Source organism: Trichosurus vulpecula, chromosome 5 (assembly GCF_011100635.1).
Source record: "Trichosurus vulpecula isolate mTriVul1 chromosome 5, mTriVul1.pri, whole genome shotgun sequence".
NCBI classification, from domain to species: domain Eukaryota; kingdom Metazoa; phylum Chordata; class Mammalia; order Diprotodontia; family Phalangeridae; genus Trichosurus; species Trichosurus vulpecula.
The window spans coordinates 164,658,232-164,674,100 of NC_050577.1; the positions used below are offsets into that span (position 1 = coordinate 164,658,232).

The 15,869-nt window shown below is 38.8% G+C and overlaps 1 long non-coding RNA gene across 1 annotated transcript; it reads left to right on the top strand.

The window, feature by feature from the left end:
* The first annotated feature begins 5,334 nt into the window (after positions 1-5,334).
* On the top strand, positions 5,335-7,753 carry LOC118850060. Its single transcript, XR_005010453.1, has 3 exons — positions 5,335-5,422; positions 6,623-6,624; positions 7,685-7,753. It is a non-coding gene; the product is annotated as an uncharacterized LOC118850060 (long non-coding RNA).
* Positions 7,754-15,869: the final 8,116 nt, after the last annotated feature.

The window sequence follows — 15,869 nt, forward strand, 5'->3', positions numbered from 1 at the left end:
TCTTGGCTGCTCAACCCGCGTTCAGAACCCAGCAGGTACAGTGAGCCAACCTCCCTGCCCCCGTCACCCGCGCTTTCCTGGCTAACACCCACAACCACTGTCGCAAACCAACCCTCCCCTCTCCACAGCTTCCAGCCTGCCACGACGTCACGGCCCAGGAACACCAATCTGGCAGAGCCGGAGGAGGAGCACGAGTGGCAGATCTTTATTTCTAGAGCTGCGGGTTCTATTCCGAAAGGGAAGGCAGGTTTCTAATGTGGAACTATTTCACAACATTTTGGGACCCTTAGACCCTCTTAGACTACGAACATTTTCTCTCCCCTTTCCCCACCACCATTGGGACTAAAATAATGCATTAACGTTAACACGCTGGTCCGGAGGGCCTGAAACTGAGAGGGGGAAGGGGGTAGCCGGGTAAGGGTTGGAGGGAAGAGAAAAGTTTGCTGTTCCCTGCAATGGTGCTATGCAAAGTGACTTCTCTGACCCGAGCAGTCTTTGAATTGACAGACCATGCGTGACAGAGCCAGAAAAACAATTTTTGTGGCAATTCCTTTTCTGAGGAGTGGGCGTGGGGAGGAGTGTGGCCCGAGTTTCAGAGGGGTGGGCGCAGCTGGAAACTAAAACGAGTAAAAGACCCAACAGGTGTTAAGCAACCGGGTCACCTGATCCCGGTAGGCCAAGATGAGTTCTCCGCCTCCTCCCCAGCCCCCACACGAACTAACAAACCAGTCCTTAGTTCATACTTTCACAGGACATAGTACAATATGCCTGTCTTATTTATCTGCATTCCTTACTTATCTACATTCCTTATCTCCCATTAGACTGTAAGCACCTCCAAAAAAGGGCCTGTCTTAAGTCATCTTTGTGTCCATCACAGTTAGGAGATCAATAAATAATTGTTGAATGAATGATCACACAGTAGATGGAATGCACTTTAGGGATTAACAGACCAAAAGAAGTGGGGATAGATACAGCATTCTTTGTTTGCGTTTGTGCGGAGTGCGTGTGTGTTTGTCTAAATTGTCCCAAAGAGGGCAGGTACAATTGCATTTTTGTCTGTACATCCCCAGTGCTTACCACAGCACCTGCTGCTTCATAAATTGATTAATTGGATGAGTATAATTTGCAGATCACTATGTCATGTATTTAGTTTAATATTTTTCCTGTGGATGCATATCTTATGCCTGTTTCTATCCTGTCTTGCTCTAAGTTCTTACGAAGCAGCTTCAAGGTCAAATTCTATGCATTTCTCTTTCCCTAACCCCTATTCCCTGGTGCCTTGTACAATTAATTAAGCATAACCTGGAAGATTGGCTAGTTGGTCTGTGTCAAAGTACTCTTGCAAAGTGAATTTGGAATCTGAGGACCTGAGCAAATCGCTCTCTTCTCTACCTCTCTCTTCCCTTCCCCCCTTTTCCCTTTCCTCCCTCTTCCTCCCCCCCCTTCTCCTTTTCCCCTCTCCCCCCTCTCTTCTCTTTCTCCCTCCCTTCCTCCCCCCATATATAAAGTGAAGGAGTTGGATAAGATGACCTCTGAAGCTCTCTTGCTGCATTGCAACACAATCTCTCTCCCTGTGGGTGTCTCTAAGGAGTATCTATGTTGCTTCTTCAGTCATAGTTAAGTAACAAGTCTTGCTAAAGTTCAAACCAAGCTACTCTCTGCTTCCCATAATTACAAACCTCTGCAGAGCAGAAAGAAGGCTCAGTGGAGGAAAAGATCAGATCATTTTAGGGATCTGTCCCACAGTTAGTTATTATATTTTCATATCTTGGTGCTTTTCATAATAAGTTTCTGAGCTGTCAAATGTTTTAAGATTTTTTACACAAAAAATTTTCCTGAAATCTTAAAGTTTGCAGCATGATATGAGTATATTATATGCCTCCCAGATTTCAAAATTATAATCAGTATTGTGAAAATGTAGATAGCGTGACCTAGTGAATAGAGAACTGGCCTCTAAGCCCTAAAGACTTAGCTTCAAATCTAGCCTTGGGTATATTGAACTGTGAACCTGGACAGGTCCCTTACTTCTCGGTATTCTAGGAAATGCTCTAACACTTTAGAAAAGGTGCTAACCTATATTATAGGCAAAAGGATCTTCCTCACTCAGGAGTTCCCTCTGCCAATGAAATCACAGGTTATCCCTATCCCTGAGGTAAAAAGGTTAAAATTTCACAAGTGTAGCATAAAGATTATGTCTATCAGGCATGATCAATGTGTCAGTTTATTAGTTAACTACTTTGTTAAAGGAGAGAGTTCTATGAGTACTGAGAAATATCAACCATCTTTTAAAAAGATGTTAAAATCTAGTTAAAATACTTATGATACTTCACAAATAAAATTAAAAGACAAAAACAAAGAGCTCAAATCAATAAGATGATGATCTATTCATCTCATGACTAAAATAATACATCTTGTCATGAATGAAAATGTATTCCTTGTTCTGTTCTTATTTTTATAGCTTGTTTTCAAGACTGTATTGTACCTGTTCACTGTTCTGTAAGTTTTATAATTTGCTTTTGGCCCCAAACAGTGAAGTTCTGTTCTCATCAAAGGAAAGAATTACCTTCATTTTCGTGAACTTCAGGATAGGGTCTCTGTGTTTCAGATGTTCTCTTTGGCAAGGTACTTAGCGTTTTCAGAAACAAGCTGAATAAAAAATAAAAAGTGAAGGCAGAATAAACATGGGCTATGTGTCCAGAGCAGGAGGTGGAATCTGAACTGCATTCCCTCTTCCCCCACCTCCAATAAGGGTAAAATAATAAATTAACTAAATATCATGATCCAAGACCTGAGCCTAGGCAATGGGAGTTAAGGGAAAGGGTGAAGTTTGCATGTTTCAACTGGTCATTGACCGGTTTCCTGGAAGGAGCTTTCGGGAAAGAGGGAACTGCTGCCTGTCCTCTCTTGGTGGGACATGAAGCAGTGGTGAAAATTATTGGGGTTTTTTTAGAATTCCCCAATAAATAATATCCATTTTTAAAAATGAAAGCAAAGTTCAAAAAAGATCAACAAAAGTGAGATTCAGTTTAATCACTCACTGTCTACAGGCTACTTCCCTACTGCCTACAAACACACCTATGTCTTTCACATCCTCTGGAAAACCCTCATATGACCCATCTGTTCTTGATAGCTATCTTCATTTATTTCTCTTCCTTTCTGTGGTTAACTGCCTTGAGAAAGCTCTCTACAACGAGTGAGTACTTCTTTTCCTCTCGCTCTTTTTAATTCTCTACAGTCTGATTTCCAATCTGAAACTGTTCTCTCCAGAGTTCCTAATGATCTCTTAATTGACAAATCTAATAATCTTCTCTCAATCCTCATCCTTGACTTCTGTCCTTTGATATTCTCTATCACTCTCTTCTCCTGGATCACCCTCTTCTCTCTAGGTTTTCATGAAACTACTCTTGCCTGGTTTTCTTCTTATCTGTCTGACTCCACCTTCTGTCTTCTTCGCTGGACCTAATTTATCCAGGTTATGCCCAGTAAGACATCCCCCAAAGCTGGTACTGGACTTTCTTCTCTTTATATGTTATAATTTCTCTTAGTAGTCCCATCAACTCTTCCAGAATCCTATGGATTCGATAATCATCTCTATGCTGATAATTCTCATATCTACTTATCCACCCCTATCCTCTTTCCTAACCTCTAGACTTCCATCTCTGTTTGTTGGACATCTTAAACTGAATCTACTAGAGATATCTTAAATCCAACATGTATAAAAGTAAAACCAATATCTTTTCCCCAAAACTCACCCCACTTCCAAATTCCTCTTTTACTGTCCAAGGTGGTACCATTATCCTAGTCATCCGGGCTCACAGTTGTTATCCTCATTTCCTAGTCTGTCTGTCTCTCTCTCTCTCTCTCTCTCTCTCTCTCTCACACACACACACACACACACACACACACACACATACACATGCATGCACACAAACATGCACACACCCTCCCCTATATACAGTCTGTGGCCAAGGACTGTGTATTCTACATTTGCAAAATCTCTTGCATATGCCCCCTTCTCTCCCCAGACATTGCCATCAACCTGGTACTGACCCTCATCACTTCACATGTGAACTATTGCAACAGCCTGCTGGTTGGTCGCCTTTCCTCAACTCTTTCCCCACACCAATCCATCCACTACTCAGCTGGCAAATTAATCTTCCTAAAACACAAATCTGATTATACTCACACACACATACCGGGCCTCAGTGAATTCCAGTGGCTCCCTTTTACCTCCAGGATCAAATATAAATTAATCCTTTGTTTTGCACCCTTTCATCACCTGGCCCCCAACTACCTTTTCAGTCTCCTTATACCTTACTCCCTACCATGAAGTCTTTAACCCAGTGATGCTGGTGTCCTTCCTTGCACAAGACACTCCATTTCCCAACTAGAGGCATTTTCACTGGCTATCCTCCATGCCTGAATTGTTCTCCCTCTTTGCCTCTGTCTCTTGGCTTCTCTGGATACCTCCAAGTTTTGCCTTTTACAAGAAGCCTTTTCTAATGCCCTTTAATGCTAGTGCCTTCCCTCTCTTCATTATCTTTTCATTTATCCTGTCTATGTCTTGTTTGTACACAGTTGTTTGCATGTTGTCTCCCTTATTAAATTGTTGAGTGCCTCAAGAGCCGAAACTGTTTTTGCCTTTCTTTGTAAAATCACCAGCTCTTAGTTCAGTGCCTGGAACATAGAAGATGCTTAATAAATGCTTGTTGACTGACTAACTCCAGACATTGCATATGACACAATTATTTAATACTATATTACAAATGGAGGCAGCTAGCTAGGTGACACAGTGGATGGAGTGGCAGGGCTAGAGTCAGGAAGACTCATCTTCATGAGTTCAAAATCTGGCCTCAGACATTTATTAACTGAGTGACCCTGGACAAGTCACTTAGCCCTCTCTGCCTCAGTTCCTCATTTGTAAAATGAGCTGGAGAAGGAAGTGGCAAACCATTCCAGTATCTTTGCCAAGAAAATTCCAAATGGGGTCATAAGTCAGACCCAACTGAAATAACTGAACAAAAAATTACAAATGAGGCCAAATTTGAGCCAGGGTGGGCTCATGACACAGATGGATTTCACACTGCTTGCTTCATTTGAACATGAAGCATTTATGTAAAGACAAACGGTGTTAAATAACCTTGGTGTGGAAGTTAAAAGTAACATAATAACTACTCTTTCTCATTGTTACTTAAGCACAAAAAACTGCAACTTTTTAAAGTTGAAATAACTCTTTAACAACTGAAGTTTAATTTTCTTAAAGTTCTCTCTCTCTCTCTCTCTCTCTCTCTCTCTCTCTCTCTCTCTCTCTCTCTCTGTTTCTAGTGAAACAATGTTCCTTCATGATGCGTTCTGTTAAAAATATGACCTTTCCCAATTTGGACACATTGTAAGCTTCACAGTTATGGGTATGGAGAAATATGTGAGTATATAACAGTTTTTTGAGTTGTTACAAAAGTAATAATCAGTAAAAAAAAAAAAAAGTAATCAACTTTATCTTTAAAGAAACAGTCCATTAGAAGAAATAGCTTGTAAAATTGTGTGTCAGTTTGAGGGCAACTCATAAGGTACTTCCATATTATTGTGAAACATAGCGGTTTTCCCATGTCAATTTACTTAGGATATTTGAGCTAAAAGGAGAACTTTTTTCTTAGTGAGACTAATGAGGATTAGTCAGCAATTAATTTATTAAGCACTCACTGTGTCTCAAGGATTGGCACTATTAGAAACTAAAGTCATCCTATTTTTTATGACAAGTGAATGGAGCAAATGGTGTTATCGAAATCAATCAATAAGCATTTGTTAAGTGCCTACTATGCGGTAGGCACTGGGAATGAAAAGACAAAAATTGATGTCCCTGTCCTCAAGGAGCTTACATTCTGTAGAGGGAAACAATATGTACATTTTCAAGTATATGTAAGTTAATATAAGAGAAGGAAAGGTACTAGTGAAAGAGAATTAGTTATTTTGAATGTGTTGAATTTGAGATGGCTACAATACACCCAGTTGGCCCAAAGTACTTAGTTTCTTAAGGAAGCAATTCTCATCTTATTTTAGAGACCTAGCTATTTTAATCATGATTAGATATGAAATCTATTTTCCATGGGCAAATGACACATTTGATCTTGGAATGAGAAGAGTTCATAGCTTCATCTTGTAAGAGATTGTAGAAACAAGCTTATGAATGGAAAAATCGTATGTTTTGGCTAAGCGTTAATTAAGAGATCTCTGGTTTATCAAACAAAGGAATACAAATTTTATTACTACTTGTAACAGCTTATTTGCGTGTGTTTTGTCCTGAGGCTGTTATAAAGACAAAATATCTCAAGTAGTGGTTGAAAAAGAATTATAAGCCTTAATATCTTCAATGATACTACATATTAAGAAACTTTATTTCCCAAACAAGTCTATCAATCAGTTAACAATAGCATTATCATGGTTATCAGTTTAATAATGTATAAATCTGAACATTGTAAAATATTTAATCAATAAATATATCCATGTGTATCACATTCTTTTATTGAATTTTAAGATTTAGTTGCATTTAAATCGTAGTAAATTATTAATTTTATTTGAATAAAGTATGAACCAAGAAAATTATATGTGTAGGGTGTTTTATGAGAAGTATGTGATTTTAAAAAGAGGTTCATAAACTTCGGATATTTCTGAGGATGGGCAAGAAGGGAAAGGAAAGGCATTCTATCAAGGGGATACTTAGATATAGGGACAGAGGTGGGTATCTGAGATAGTGCTAAGAAACTGCCAATGGCCAAAAACTGACTTTACTCTGTTCCACTGCCATAGATGCCATCTTTCTATCTTTAATCAAGGGAATATAGCATTTACACTTACATACCCAGGGGTGTTGCCGGTCCCTCAAAAAACTGCTGCCTGCCTGCCCACGTTAAGAGTTGTCTGTTTCATTTAACAACTCTTTAGCCTCCTTTGGTCACCAAGGCAACAAAATTCTCTCTAGAACTATTCTCACTCCTCCCACAGAATTTCCTAACCATTCTATTCACATTAATTCTACTTCCCTGGCTGTTGGCAGTTTCAGAATTTGTGGTCTGTCTTCCCATTCCCATGTACATGTAGGATGCCTTACTCCCTTGGTTTCCCTTTGCTCCCTCTTCCAGCCTCAGCTGACCAGATCCCATCTGGACTATATGATGGCTCATACTGCTTGGATGAGATTTTGTTATTGTTCAGTCATTTCAGACTCTTTGTGACTCCATTTTGGGGTTTTCTTAGCAAAGATATTGGAGTGGCTTGTTATTACCTTCTCCAGCTCATTTTACTAGTGAGGAATTGAGGGAAACAGGCTTAAGTGACTTGCCAGGGGTCACACAGCTAGTAAGTGTCAGAAGCCAGATTTGAACTTGGGAAGGTGAGTCTTCCTGATTCTAAACCCTGTGCTGTACCCACACCGTTCCACCTACTTTGATGAGGTAGGAATCATTAATTCCTGATTCCTCTTAATTCTAATGCCCTCCCTCTGTTGAGTATTTTCAAATTATCCTCCATATGATTGTTTGCATGTTCTCTCTCCCATTAAACTGTAAGCTTCTTAAGAACAGGTACTGTCTTTTTACATCTCTTTGTATTCCTAGAGCTTAGGACAGTGCCTAACACATAGTCGGTACTTAATAGATGCACACTGACTGAGTAACTCTATTCCTTCTAGTGAGATGGAGGACCACCAAGCCTTACCACCCGACCTGCATTTTTACCCTCCACATTCCTGGGGATTGTCATTTGACCTACTGAAAAAACCTAAGGACTCTTGGTTCCTGACATCAGCTCTGCTGCTATACACATCTGCCCTTGCAGCTGAACTCCTATTTATGGGTTCTCTCTCCCAATAAGAATTTAAGCAACTGGAGAACAGAGACTGTCTTGATTCTCTGTTTGTATCCCAGGCACAGTGCTTAGCACATTAATAAATGCTTCTTAGATTTATTCATTCATATAGTTATAACTCAATGTAAAGACTGCTTTAAAAAAAATCCAACTTGATTTCTCCTTCAGAAAAAGATGGAGAGACAGTGTGATATAGCAGACAGAAAGAGAACTAGATTAAGAAGCAGGATGGTTCTAATCTTGGCCCTGCCAATAACTAACTATAGAATACAACCTTAGGCACAGTGGTTACCATCTTTGAACCTCAGTCCACTCCTCTGCTAAATAAGAGGAGATGAGCTAGTAGATTTCTAGAGTCCTTTCTAGCTCTAACACACTATGATCTGTGAAGTGTGTAAACTGTGATTGATGTAGAAACAGGAGAGAGGTGTTAAGGACAAAGGTGAGGAAGACACCTGGAGAGGATGACAACAAGTTCCTGGTTGGGGCCTATTGTTAAATCACCTCTCCGTAAGAATGAACTAACTATAACAAAAAGCATTGGAAGGGAGCACGGTCCCAATCTGCACCAGATCCCTCTCTATGCTTAAATGGTCTTGGATCCAGTGTTCTGAATCTCCATCTAACGATTGACCCTTCATGATGTGTGAGTCCAACATCAGTTGTGAATTGTGTTATATTGCCTTCTCTCTTACCTGCTGCAGAAGGATCAGCCATGGGGGCTAAGGAACCTGAATTGTGTAGTTCTTAGAAACCTAGGTTCCAAATGCCCTGTGCATTTTCCAATAGTCTTTGTATATTCCAATGGCTTCTCCTAGACCTGGGCAGTTTCAGAGGCTGCCTAGGTCTGGAAGAAGCCATAAGTATACAGTTTCATGCAAATGTTTTATTATGTATTGCTCTTGAAAATTCATTTAAATTTCATTTTCAGTTCCAAATTCTATCCCCCCTACCTCCATTGAGAAAGCAAAATAATAATAATAAAACCTGTTACAAATATGTATAGTCAAGCAAAACAAATTCCCACATCAGCTATGTACAAAAAAGAAATGTGCCTGAGTTGGCACTCTGAGTCAATCACTTCTCTAGATTCAGGTGTGAAGCATATTATATATTGTTTTATTGATTCTGTGCTTTGAATAAAGTGGCTATCTACAGTGTCAAAGCATGCCTGTCCATTCCTATGGGGAAGTGATTCCATTATGCCAAAGACACATGACTAGCAATCATTTAAATATAGCAAGTTCAGGGAAAAGGAGAGCTTTACAAAGTATATTTAATCATGTATTTAAATTAATTAAATTAATTCATATATTTAAAAGGAAAGCAAGTTGTACATAAAAGAGATCTACAGTTCCATATATAATCCTCTTCCTCTGTTCTGCTATGTATATGGAAATGCCCATTTGATTTGGTGATTGTTAACAACTCAAGAAAAGAAAATTGAATCCCCATATTTTCCAAATGAAGAAACTGAGGGCTAGAAAGTTTCAGATAAATAGAATCGACGTTTACCTGAAAGAATGGTGGGTTCCAGGACTGGAACAGGTATCCTGACTCCCTGACCAGCATCCTTTTCACTTGACCACACTAACTGCACTACTTATCTTTATTTTGTAGGGAGTCATATAAAGGAGATGGGGAAAGAAGGATCAGGTCTTCTGGGATTAGGTTTCTAGGAGGGTCACAGAGTTAGACTCAAATTTCTAAGGGACCTCAGAAGTCATGTATTTTAAAACCAATAGCTAATCGTGAGACCCCTTTATGATGAAGTAAGTGAATAGTCACCCTGTCATTACCTGAAGACCTAAATTGAGGAGGACTATTAAGTTGCAGGTAAGTATCTACATTGGTAGAGAGAGTTTTCTCGCTAGTAAAATCACAGGCCTGGACCAAGAAGAAAAAGGAACAACAGCAAACACATATTAAACAGCTACTACTTTAAGCTTAGCTAAGATCACTGGAAGATTTTGAATGCCTTTACTTGCCCCTGGGATATTCATAGCTAGGAAGAGAAGGCATAGGTTCAAACTTGCTTGGACAACTTCTAGGTCTGTATCCCAAAAAGATTATTAGAAGGGGGGAGGGAGGGAACCTATTTATATGAAAATATTTATAGCAGCTCTGTTGCAAGTCCCCGGCCTCACAACCAACTTGTGGGGGTCTGCGTTAGCCCTCCACACCCAGGCCTTTGCCTAGCAAAGGGCCTGATCTCGCGGACAATGTATGGGGCGGGAACCGAAGGTGTTAAGTGACTCCGTATTTTATTTCAGCAAGCAGCATTTTTATATCTTTAGTGAAGTAGGTACATTCTTTGGTTAGGTGGGTGAAAGAACAGGTAAAATCAAGACACCTGGGTACTAGAACTGCCCCATTCCACCTACTCTCCTCCCCTTCTCTTCCCGAGCTAACCCGAAGCTCCCTGCGGTCAGGCAGTCCAGGCAAAGAACCGGAAGTTCCATGTGCTCTGGCAAGCCCAGACAGAGAGCCAGAAGTTCCATGTGCTCAAGCAGGTCCGGGCAAAGACCTGGAATTGCTAGGGAGGCAACAAAGGCAAGACCCCTCCTCCTGGCTCCACCCATATCTCAGAGCCCTGAGTTTATCTCTGAGGAGGGCCGGCTCTGGCTCGGGCTCTAACTCGGCCCGTAACACAGCTCTTTTTGTGGTGGCAAAGAATTGGAAATTGAGAAGATGCCCATCAATTGGGGAAGGGCTGAATAAGTTGTGGTGTATGATTGTAACAATATTATTGTGCTACGAGAAATGTCAAGCAGGATGATTTGAGAAAAACTTGTAATGACTTACATGAACTGATGTAAAATGAAGTGAGCAGAACCAGGAAAGCATTGTACACAGTAACAGCTATATTGTATGACCTAGCTATTCTCAGCAACAGCAACAAAATAATCCAAGATAATTCCAAAGGACTCATGAAGAAAAATGCTACTCAGATCCAGAGAAAGAAATGATGTCTGAATATAGACTGAAACATTACTGTTTTTCTCTTTCATTTTTGTTGTTGTTTGAATCCATTTGCACAAAATGAATATGGAAATGTTTTACACGATTGCACATGTATAAACTATATCAGATTGCTTACCATCTTAGATGGGGGGGGAAGGGAGGGAGGAATACAATTTGGAACCTGAAACTTTAAAAAATCAATGTTAAAAATTGTTTTTACTTGTAATTGGGGGAAAAAATAAAATATTATTTTAAAAACTTTCTCGGACATCATTTTGAAGAGTTCTAGGTCATCCAAATTATCCCAAAGAAGTTCATCTGAATTCTAGAAAGGTAAACAAAGTTTTATTAATATGTTTAATTCAAATGTATCACATCTAGCATATTACTTTTAGGTCATATGTATGACTACAGTTTTATGGAGAATGCACAGTGCAGAGTCCAAATGGATGAGGACTCCCTGGGGTGGTGAAGTCCTACAGTTTCTCCTATTGTTGGAGCACTAGGCCTCCTTAATGAAATTCATAATGACTTAAAAGTATTTGGGCCTATCCCACTGGAAAAATCAAGTTGAAGAGAAATGCCTTTTGCCCAGGTTTTGATCAGCAGTTGTGCAGACAATTCAAAGAACTGATACATTAGTGCAAGGCTCCTTAAACTTTTTCCACTCACAGCCCCTTTTCATATTTCAGCAGTGTTCATTGGCATTGCCTTGCCTGAGAGCATGCACAGTGCAAAGTGTGAATGCTTTGTGTTCAGAACCAAGATTGCTGTGAAGCTGCTCAATGCAACACAGGCAAGCACTGCCAGAAACACCTCAGATTCATTCATATTTGATTTTTAATTAATTTTTGGTTGTTGCACATTCAGAAACCTTTTATTGTTGCCAAATTTTTCTTGACCCCATATTGGGTTGCAACCCACAGTTTTAAGAAGCGCTGCATTAGTACTCAATCTTGGACAAACACTGTACACGTGGACCCAGAATTGAACAGAAAGAGAAGAGTTGGTTAGATTGCCTTTAAGATACGGTGCCATGCTTTTAACAACCCCTAGTTGCTCCCTGAAACAAATGCCCATACCTCTAACTTCAATGTTCTTCTCTTGATTGTATATGACTAATAATCATTGAACAGTACAGTCTCCAAAAAATTAAAGTTGCGGGTGACCCCAAATGCAGTAGAGAGATGTACAAGGAGCATTAGTAGACTGTAACATAGTAGAAATGGAGAGTTGCCTGAAGGACGTTATTAGAAAGATGTACAAGGTGAGTCAGTCATGAAGTGGGAGTAAGAGGTAACCTTGGAGAGCGTTTGTGTTCCATTAGTATCCATACAGTGGGAAGAGCTCTAGGGGAAAGTTCCTGGCATGTTAGGTGAGCCCTGTGTAGAGGACCTGTGTGACAACATGGACAAGAATTGTACAGAATTAGAAGGCATATTTAGGTTGCCTCTAATGTTGTTGAAATGACTGTCAGCATCTCAATTTGCCATAACACATAGCATGGTAGACTTAGAGTCAGAAAGAACCATGTTCAAATCCTGTCTCTGACGCTTGTGTGACCACAGGCAAGTCAACATCAAGAAAATCACTTAACCTCCCTGGGTCTCAGGTTTGGATTAAATGGTCACTGATTCAGAATTGGAATAAACCTTAGAAGGCATCAAATACGGTCCCTTCATTTTATAGATGAGGAAACTGAGGCACAGAGAAGTTAAGTGAGTCACATAACTAGTAAGTATCTGAGGCAAGATTTGAACCTAGGTCTTTCCAATTTTACATCCAATGTCCTAGCCACTATGCATGCTGTCTCTCATCAACAAAACAAAGGGTTTGGATTACATGGCCTTTGAGTTTCCTTCAATCTATAAACTATGAATGTACTTGCTGTCAGCCTCAATTTCTCCATCTGGAAAATGGGAATAGTAATACCTCTAGCACCTACATGGTGGGTGAGGTTGAGATGGAATAAAGTATGTAAAATATTTTGCAAATTTTAACCATGTAAATGCCAGCTATTATTATTTTCTTTTTATTATAGAGATCACAAATCCATGGAAATAAGTATTGAAGTATCTGTTGACATTTAGATACCTTTAAAGTATCTGTGATACTCAAGTACCTTTAAAGTGTACTGAGTCCCTTGTATAAGCAATAAATATAGTACCTTTATGTCCATTTCAAATGATTTGGGGCATAATTTTAGCATTTAAAATCATTATAGAGGTATATTGTTGCATCTTTGCCTTTATGGCATGTTGTTAGTTACATACATCTATGATTTATTTAATGCTGAATCCTCGATCAGAAACACCAAACCCCATTGTAACATTGTTACTCTGGGGAAACATGATTTGCAATCACCTTTACAAAAATGATTTCTATTATTAAGGCATTGCAGCAGATAGTGGGGGTTGCCTGTCCTCTGAATTGTTTTCATGCACCCTGAGGCCTAGGCTCTGCTCACAGTAAATAAACTAGCAAAAGCAATATTTAGACAGACAAAGAAGGCAGCCTCTCTAATATGAATTTCCCTGGGGTAAATCTTGAGTACTGTGTTTTAAAGGTACAATTATATTCATTGCAAAGGAAACACAATTTATTTACTCTAATATGCGTAAAGCACCTCTAAGCACCTACCATTTGTTATTTTTAAAATTTTTTTTGAAAAGAAAAGCTATACAAATATAAGGAATTACCATAGCAACTGAGCTATCCAGATTCAGACCACAAATGTAAGATAAACACATCTTCTCTGTTTTAGCCTGAGCTGTCTCCATTGCACAGCTCCATGTGCAACAAGATAAAGTCTAGTGCTCTTTAAGGAAACACAAGAGAGAGTATGGAACAGTATAGTGGAAGGAGCAGAAAAATGTCCCTAGATTGGGAATTAGGGGGAGATCTGGGGTCTATTTCTTCCAACTAGTTTTGTTACAATTAAGCACATCATCATGTATATACCTTGATTTCATCAGCTACAAAATAGATAGCATAATGTAATAAAATCTCAGTTCTGTGAGAAAAATGCTTTGTTGATGTTTAAAGACCTACATGATTATGAGATCATCTTTTAGGTTTTTGGATTTTTTTTTAAATAAATGGACAAACCAAACTGATTTAACCATTCTGGAGAGCAATTTGGAGCTATGTCCAAAGGGCAATCAAACTATTCATACTCTTTGATCTAACAATACCACTACTAGATCTGTATCCCAAAGAGATTAAGAAAAAAGGGAGGGGTAAGGACCTACTTCTACAAAAATATTTAGAACAGCTCTTTTTGTGGTGGCTAAGAATTAGGACTTGAGGAGATGCCAATCAATTGGGGCATGGCTGAACAAGTTGTGGTATATGAATATAATGGAATACTAGTGCGTTATAAGAAATGAGGAGCAAGATGGTTTCAGAAAACCTGGAAAGATTTATATGAACCGACACAAAGTGAAATGAACAGAACCAGAAGAATATTGTACACAGTAAGAGCAACATTGTGTGATGATCAACTATGAATGACTTGGCCCTTCTCAGCAACACAGTGATCCAAGACAATTCCAAAAGACTCTGATGGAAAATGCTATTCGCATCCAGAGAAAGAACTGATGGAGTCTGAATGCAGATTGAAGTATACTATTTTGACTTTATTTTTTTCATGTTTTTTTTCTTTTGGCCTTTTCCTTCTTTCACAACATGACTAATATGGAAATATGTTTTACTCGATTGCACATATATAACATATCAAATTGCTTACCATCCATCTCAGGGAGGGGAGAGGTGAGGGAGGAAGGGAGAAAATTTGGAACTTAAAATTTTTTGAACATAAATGTTAAAATTCGTCTTTACATGTAATTGGAAAAAATAAAAACTCTTTTAAAAAAGAAATCAACAAACCCTTTGTGCTTTAATTCCATTGACTTAAAAATTAGCTGTTAAACTCTTAAGAGTCCCTGCCAAATTTATAATTCTATGAAGAGAGATAAAGAATATTTTCTTAAATGAGGTTGGTCTGTACTTGGATAGGGAACATGACTTCAAAGTCATAACTATAATGTGAGGTGTTTTGTTTTGTTTTCCACTTCACAGAAGTCCCAGGCAAATAGCACGAAAAATTCAAATGAAGTTTTTAAGGGACATTCAATTGAGAGGAAAGAGAAGCACTTAGCCAGGAATATAATGAGACCAGTTTAAAGGCAGTGGAAAACTGAAAGGGAAGGAACTCACCTGTGGTATTGTAGTCTGAAGAGGGGTTTCCAAAATTAACTAATTACTTTTGTTCACTAGTTGCTAAATTCAGTTGCTTCTCATTGCTGAAATATGGTTCTTGGTTCACAGTCCCAGTGTCCTCCTTAACTATTTATTCATTCTCACTCCTACATCAAAACACTTGCCAAATGTTGTCAATTTTATCTGCACAACATATCTCAGAGTGGTTTTATTATTACCTTATTGAAATTAACATTCACAATTAAAAATGTAGACCACAAATTAAACACATTATGGTTTCATATATGATCATTTATAATCACTTTTTGTTGTGTAAACAGTTAGATAAACAATTTTTGTTCTTGCCTATGTATTTATTTACATTCACTGATAAATGTTTTTTAAAAAGAGAATTATTGAGAGAGAAAATAAGGGCCTAAACAAGAGAGGGATGAGGAAAGGGGAATAAAAATGTAAGGTACTGTAATCAATTTAAAAATCTTTTACTAAAGCATGTATTTATTCATTTATTTGTAACAGTAAAAGGGGAAAGGGTAAGTTTCATTTAGTAGGAATTAATTACTCCCTCTTAGATGACTCCATGGGCAGCTGGGTGGAACAGTAGATAGATTGCCAGGCTTAGAGTCAGGAAGACTTATCTTTATGAGTTAAAATCTGGCCTCAGACACTTACTAGCTATGTGACCCTGGGCAAGTCACTTAACCCTGTTTGGCTCAGTTTCCTCATCTGTCAAATGAGGTGGAGAAGGAAATGGCAAACTAATTCAGTATCTTTGCAAGAGAACTCCAAAAGGAGTCAGGAAGAGTTGGACACAACTGAAAGAA